Genomic DNA, 8,136 nt, shown 5'->3' on the forward strand with positions numbered 1-8,136 from the left:
CAACAGAGCTGGGGCTGAAATTATGACAACTGAGAAAATGAGGAGGAAATTATAATTATGAGATGATAATATGGACTAAAATCATCGATGTTGCAATATTCTCATTATGAATGAATAGTAGTTACCCAGTTCTGTAAGTGTACAAAATAACACAAATCAACATGATATCATTACATTTGACCGGCAATATATTTAAACCTATAACCAATAGTTTCAATGTAATGTTGTATTCTCAAATTAATAGATTCGGCAGGAACAAGATTGATGATATCTATAACATTCATCACATATTTAAATCACCGGTGATACTGACTATTCCTCATCTCCTACATATTCCAGACTGTGTTTATGTTTATTCTCATCTCCTACATATTAAAGACTGTGTTTATGTTTATTCTTACTTTCACTCCATTGTTTGCATTCACAATTCTCTGACAGAAAGTAGGAATAAGAGAAAGACATCATGATTAACAGATCAATCATTACCTGGAATAAGAGGCCGCTGAAAAATAAATTGAAACTTAATTAAGATAACATGTAGATTGAAACTAAATAAAGAGGCTTGGATATATGAAATTGGAGAGCCCACAATTGTACTAGAACAGGGTAGTATGTGGACTATCAAAAAAAAAAAAATAGGCCAGCCACTAGTATCCATCATATCTTCTCATGTTCACTGCCATCTAAGTGCCTCCACTTTTCCACAAATTTTCATAATTTAAAAGTCCTAAATGGTTTCACACTCTGCAGGGCATTCATACGGAGCCCATACCATCTATCATGCAAGGCTTTCCACAGGCCTAATAAATGTGCAGCTCAGGGATTTCACTAGAGTTTCTAATGCTTATGTCTAAAATGGTCACAGAGGATATAAGATACATCAGAAAACAGTTTCTATTTGTCCACACATATGGAGATTCTGAAGACTGGCACTTGGAATACTTGAAATATTAAGTTATAATTCATCAGTTTCTATGTCTCCCCCCTTGGCACCAGCTTTTAAGCAGATTGTCATTCTCCACATTTTAAAATACTCACCACCTTCTGGTAACTTATTTAAATATTTGAGTTTATCATCCTGATTAGTTTGACTAAAGTCCATTTAGCTAGTTTATCTTCATAGGAATTTGTAATTTTATACTTTAACTCAAGATCATAAAATTAAGTGGGCATCAAACATTAATAAGTAACTTTTTAAGAAAGTAGATGAGCTTTCTTATTAACCTTTAACTATAAAGTGCAAACCATGAAAGTGAAGATTTTTTCCTTTATTATATATTTCAATTATATGTGGAGAATTAGCAAAAAAAAAAAGTCTAGTTTCTCTCTATCCAGATAGATATTCACTTCAATTATTTTCTTATAGTAGAAAGTAGTTCCTGAAAACACATAATACGTATTACTCATTTGTGTAGTTGCTGAAATGCACTGATGTACAACACTTTTTCAGCTATAACTCCACACTCTCTCATACAAAGGGTAAATCTCTCATTCATTCTAGACCCCAAAATTCACAGAGGATTACAATATGTCCTGCTCCCAATCCTTCACCACCATTCATTCACTGACATGAATCTCTTTCCAATCCACATCTACACAGAGAAATTACACTGTCATCTCTGGAGATAATAAGTCTCAAGGTATACACTTTTTATAACCAGATATTTCTAGTCTAAAAGGAGCAAAATTAGTCACGGGTACTGCCCTTTGGGGTTGGGTAAGTCAGCATGAAAGAGGACTGATGGAATGAACATGCATGGGAAGGATGAGAGACTGGGAAGGAAGGCAGGAAAACTTAGTAATTCTTAAAAAGCATCCAAGGTGCTGGTAGGAAAAGCACATATCCCCAATGAGAAAAGAGAAAAATGCATATGGAATTCATGAAGACCATGTTTGCCAACTTGGTAGTCATTCGAATAAAAAAAATAATACATGGAAAAGCGAACTGAGTTTCTAAAATTAATGCTACACAAAGAATGGAGACAAGAATCAATGATTCTTGATTTCTATTTCAGAAAGTAAAATATAGTGATAATCAAATAAAATGAGCAGATAATTAAGCAAAAAAAACATCAAGTAAGAAGAGCAAAAGTCAAAACTGAAAAGACTGACTTTTCTTGGTTAAAATCAAACCTAAACAGAGAGTTTCATACATAAAGTCCATTATTAGTACTAAATATTTAGTAGCTAACAGTAAATATATAACACACAAAATGTGTGTCCATCTAAATATTATTTGGCTAATACAAGAAAGTATATTTGAGAAGGTGCATATTGATTGATAATGATTTCTATCACAATTAGTATACTTATTCTTCACAAGTTTCTGGTTATGTAACTGATAATTAAAATTGTAAAAAAAAAAAAAAAAACTTAAATTCATGTTTCTGTGAAGTCCATCCTTTGGGTATTCTATCATCTTCAAAGATCAATTAAAATTCCAATTCTTCTTGCACTTTTATTGAAAATTCTCTTTTATACTTATTTGTTCTTTCTCTAATTCCTGTAAATCAAACAACAAAAAGAACAGTTTAAAAAACATGAATTGTTTATATTATAAATACAATATAGCAAGATATAAAATAAAGTGAATAGTAAAATAAATATCTGATGAGGTTTGAGAAGGAAAATGTTATAGACACTCAAGAGCAAAAGATACAAGCATCATCGAAGAAGGTGGGGAAGGCTATACCAAGGACAGAGACATTGACCTGCTCCTTTAGAAACTGGTATAAACTAAATAGGAGGAGGTATAGAATGTGTGAAAAAAATACCTTAAGTAATATAATATGTAGAGAGTTTTAGCATTCATTATCATTATTTATGTATACATAACCATATGTGTAGGTACATATAGAAAGTAGATAGACAGTTCTTGATTGACAAGGTAGATTAATAACCCTAACCCATAGCAAGGCTACACCTTCAAGTCAGTGATCTCTATTATTCCTGCTCCTCTTTTCTTCATCAACTTTTCTAATAGTTTCAACATGCCATAGAGGGGACTGGCAGACTGCATGAAGAAGCTTTGTGCTCTGACCAGGCTATACTCTTCTATAATATTAATCCTGTAATCCAAAGCCATACAATTCTTCTTTTTTTCATTCCTTATTTATAATAGAACACATGTTTGTGCATGAGAGGGAAGGAATGGGAAAGGTAGACAGAGAAAGACCCTCCACAGGGTTCACTCATGCTACAATCCCCTTACTCTAGTCCTCCAGCCGACTGAGAAAGATGGATCTAGATTCACTTTTGCATAACATCAGAAACTTCTTAAAGATATATAGGAATTATTCAATAAATTGAGGCAGCCAATGAAAGCATGGGTGCAAGGACTTAATGAATAGTACAGAAATGAGGGAAGATGCCCCATGCGTAACTAAGATAAATCAAATGGAAGAAAGGGAAAACAGAGGGGTAGGAGTCCTCATGGGAGAATGTGGGAGGTACAAAGAGGAACTGGGAGTACATGGCCCAAGCTGTAAAGCTATAGATGAAAAAAAAAACAGAAATAGTGAAAATAAAAACCCAAAGGAATTGGGACTACAGGAAGGGTGAACATAAAGGAGCATGAACAAGATACAAAGATTTAGGCATAAGTATTTAGAACAAAGGTGGATCCATTTTTTAGAAATAAGTTGCACGTAGAAATTGAGCAGCCAAGAAAATAAGTAATTACATGTATTTCAAGCAAATGGCACTTTAGATACTACTGGGATGTCCAAGAAGAAACACTGGGCAGGATGAATGAAAAGAACTTCAGATTCAAGACACAATTCTGTACTAAATTATATAAAAAACAGTAGACAAATGGAGAAGAGTGAAAAGGTATTAGAAAAAAGAGTATACCCATCTAAATATTATTTGGCTAATACAAGTAAAGTATATTTGAGAAGGTGCGTACTGATTGATATTAATTTCTATCACAATTAGTATACTTATTCTTCACAAGTTTCTGGTTATGTAACTGATAATTAAAATTGTAAAAAAAAACTTAAATTCATGTTTCTGAGAAGTCCATCCTTTGGGTATTCTATTATCTTCAAAGATCAATTAAAATTCCAATTCTTCTTGCACTTTCACTGACAATTCTCCTTTATACTTATTTGTTCTTTCTCTAACTCCTGTAAATCAAACAACCAAGAGAACAGTTTAAAAAAACATGAATTGTTTATATTATAAATACAATAGAGCAAGATATAAAATAAATATGAAGTGAATAGTAAAATAAATATTTGATGAGGTTTGAGAAGGAAAATGCTATAGACACTCAAGAGCAAAAGATACCAGCATCATTGAAGAAGGTGGGGAAGGCTATACCAAGGACAGAGACATTGACCTGCTCCTTTAGGAACTGGTATAATCTAAATAGGAGGAGGTATAGAATGTGTGAAAAAAAATACCTTAAGTAATATAATATGTAGAGAGTTTTAGCATTCATTATCATTATTCATGTATATATAACCATATGTACACGTACATATAGAAAGTAGATAGACAGTTCTTGATTGATAAGGTAGATTAATAAGCCTAGCCCATAGCAAAGCCATACCTTCAAGTTAGTGATTTCTATTATTCCCACTACTCTTCTTTTTATCAACTTTTTCAGTTACATGCCATAGGGGGGCTGGCAGACTGCGTGAAGAAGCTTTGTGCTCTGACCAGGCTATACTCTTCTATAATATTAATCCTACAATCCAAAGCCATACAATTATATTTTTTTCATTCTTTACTTATAATAGAACACATGTTTGTGCATGAGAGGGAAGGAATGGAAAAGGTAGACAGAGAGAAAGAGAGAGACCTTCCACAGGGTTCAGTCACGCTACAATCCCCTTACTCTAGTCCTCCAGTCTATTGAAAAAGATGGATCTAGATTCACTTTTGCATAACATCAGAAACTTCTTAAAGATAAATAGGAATTATTCCATAAATTGAGGCAGCCAATGAAAGCATGGGTGCAAGGACTTAATGAATAGTACAGAAATGAGGGAAGATGCCCCATGCGTAACTAAGATAAATCAAATGGAAGAAAGGGAAAACAGAGGGGTAGGAGTCCTCATGGGAGAATGTGGGAGGTACAAAGAGGAACTGGGAGTACATGGCTCAAACTGTAAAGCTGTAGATGAAAAAAAAAAAAATAAAGTGAAAATAAAACCCCAAAGGAATTGGGACTACAGGAAGGGTGAACATAAAGGAGCATGAACAAGATACAAAGATTTACGCAAAAGTACTTAGAACAAAGGTGGATCCATTTTTTAGAAATAAGTTGCACGTAGAAATTGAGCAGCCAAGAAAATAAGTATTTACATGTATTTCAAGCAAATGGTACTTTAGTTACTACTGGGATGTCCAGGAAGAAACACTGGACAGGATGAATGAAAAGAAGTTCAGATTCAAGACACAATTGTGTACTAATTTATATAAGAAACAGACAAATGGATAAGAGTGAAAAGGTATTAGAAAAAAGAGTATACAGGGGAAAAAATAAGACGCAAAGGCCTAACTATGGAGAATGTGCACACCGATGATGTGAAAGTAGGTAGAAGAGCCGATGGCCTAGGCGGAACAACCACAGAGGTAAGAGGACAGCTTTTCATGGGCCTGAGACATTGAATGGGAAAAGCATACCAAGAATAAAAGAGCAGGGAGAACAAAGGAGGGAGTAAAAAATTTTGTGTCCACAAAGAAAGTGGGATGATAGAGCAAAAAAGATGAAATATAGAAAAATTGAGATAAAATTGTACATATACATTCTACATTAGAAACTAGAAGTTTTGACCTAGTATATTGTAAACACATATTATAAATGCCAGAAGACTGAATGGATGACATAATGGAAGTGATAGAGATGTCTGGAAAAATAATGAAATAATAGAAAGACCTTACTAGAAGGCCACTGGACAGCCAGCAGGTGCTGTGGTGGTTGACGAGCTGGACTCCCGCATGGCCGACTGCAGTTTGAGTCACAGACCTAGTGGCTTTCTTTCTAACTTCCTCTCTCTCCCTCTCTCTCCTTGTCTCTCTCTGGTGAGCACATGTGCCCTATACCTAATTTTTAAAATAAGAAGAAATTAAATTAAAGTAATAACACTTTAAATATTTTTAAACAGTCAGATGCCAGCATTTTCAGAAACTCCACATTCCACTTTGTTGTGACACCAGCAACTCTGAAGAGTTTAAACTCAATAAAACAGAACTCTATCCTATCCACGAAAATGACAATGGCTGCAATTTGAAATGTCGCATGTAGCAGAAACTCAAACACACTTCCAGGCATTGGATAAACCTACTAGATAGCGGGGAGGACTATAAAGCAAAAACGACACAGAAAGGCAAATGAGGGTTTCCCCCTAAAGCAAAACCAAAAGAAAAAGCAGAGCTAAACAGTTGAGAAAACTTGGAAAAATTAGAAAGAAGGATGAGTAGAAATAAGATAACTTCTGAATTTTCCCTGACTTTCAACAGTCTTATTCCCATTTTTCTGAGGACAGAGATCATCACATCTCTTTCTTGTACTCTTGACTACCCATACTCAGTGACCCTACTCCACAGCACCTGCCTCCCACTCCACCCTCCATCCCTAACTGCCAACAGCAAACTGCCTCACAGATAGTTGGCATCTCACTGAGTTAAGAAAAACCTGATTTCCTCATTCTTAGTCGTAGACCTATGATCACTGATTTACAACTATCAATTTTATTTCTGTCCTGCTCACCTACCTGTTTTGGTAAGGGAACTAAAAACACAGCATTATTAACATTTAGATAGAGACATTTCTCACAAGATCAACTGGATCCAATACAGGATCACTATAGACACACACAGATAGCTAATGAAACAAAAAGACAGTCCCTAATTACAACCTCTGAGGGTACTGACCAAAGTGATGCTGCAGAGATCTGGGATTGCCAGACTGGGATCACACAGCCTGGGGAATTATCACCTCTGGTCGGTTTAGTTTTCCCAAGGCGGCCAAGTAGAGAAAGTGTTAATTAAGGGGAATCAGAAGTACTTAATTTTCTTATGACAGAATCCTTTGTCATTGTCTAAGGGTATTGTAAATCTTTATTATATTATGACTAAAGCTGAATTCCAGAGCAGCAATAAATGTCCTTTCACCTTTCTATGATGATTAGTACAATAATAGTCCATTTAAACATAGATTATATTTGAAAGTATGATATTGATGTTTACTTTGATCAGAAATATGGGAGCACATGTACACTCACTCCATAGAGTGTCAGGGGAAAGGAGCTTAAAGAGAACTGCACAGCCATTTCACCTATAAATAATTAAGACATGCATGCAGCATAATGAAAGAAAAATCAAGGCAAGAGGAGAGGGAAGCAGCCCAACAGATGGCAATTCCCATTATACAATGAAAAAAAATTACAAGATACATGAACGAGTTAACAAATATGACTCAACTCTGAGCCAGTAGTTTACCTGGCAACCCAGGAGTTATTCCTGAACACAAGAGGTGTTTTAGAGGGAACATTCCAAAATAATCTGCCATATCTTGTTATCACCCATATTACCTTCTCTTTTTATGGATAACTAAATTACTCAAAGATTAATAACATTATTATTATACATTATAGTTATGATCATTTTAAATGAAAATGAAGCAGGGGAAGACACATAAAATAATGGCAAGAAGAAAGCAAAGGGAAAATGGCGTCAAGTACATAGCACACACATAGAAGGGTATGAAGCCATGAAAATTATGAGCTAATTTTTTAATGGTTTTAAAATATGAATGTTTTTAAAATATACCTTCACTCTGAAATGACACGTAGAAGACGTGTGTGAAAAAAAGTAAGTGATCAAAAATATAATGTGATGGAATCAGCTGGTGCCATGGTGGTTAAGGTGGCTGGATCCCCCATGGCTGTGCTGTTCAAAAGAAAAAGAAAAGGAAAAAGAAAAAGAAAAAGAAAAGAAAAAAAAAAAAGCCAAAACAAAGAACAAGTAGCTGACATTTAGCTGGAATGTTTAATGGAGAGCATGTGAGTGTAGTAAGGATGTGCCAGAAATGCTGTGGACGCAGATGGCCATACAGAAGGGGGAATAAAGTATCTTGCATCTTCTGCCTCATATCTTCAGTTGAGTTTGGCTTACAACCAAAAG

The sequence above is a fragment of the Tupaia chinensis genome, unplaced genomic scaffold (genome assembly GCF_000334495.1).
Source record: "Tupaia chinensis unplaced genomic scaffold, TupChi_1.0 Scaffold000037_21, whole genome shotgun sequence".
NCBI classification, from domain to species: Eukaryota; Metazoa; Chordata; class Mammalia; order Scandentia; family Tupaiidae; genus Tupaia; species Tupaia belangeri.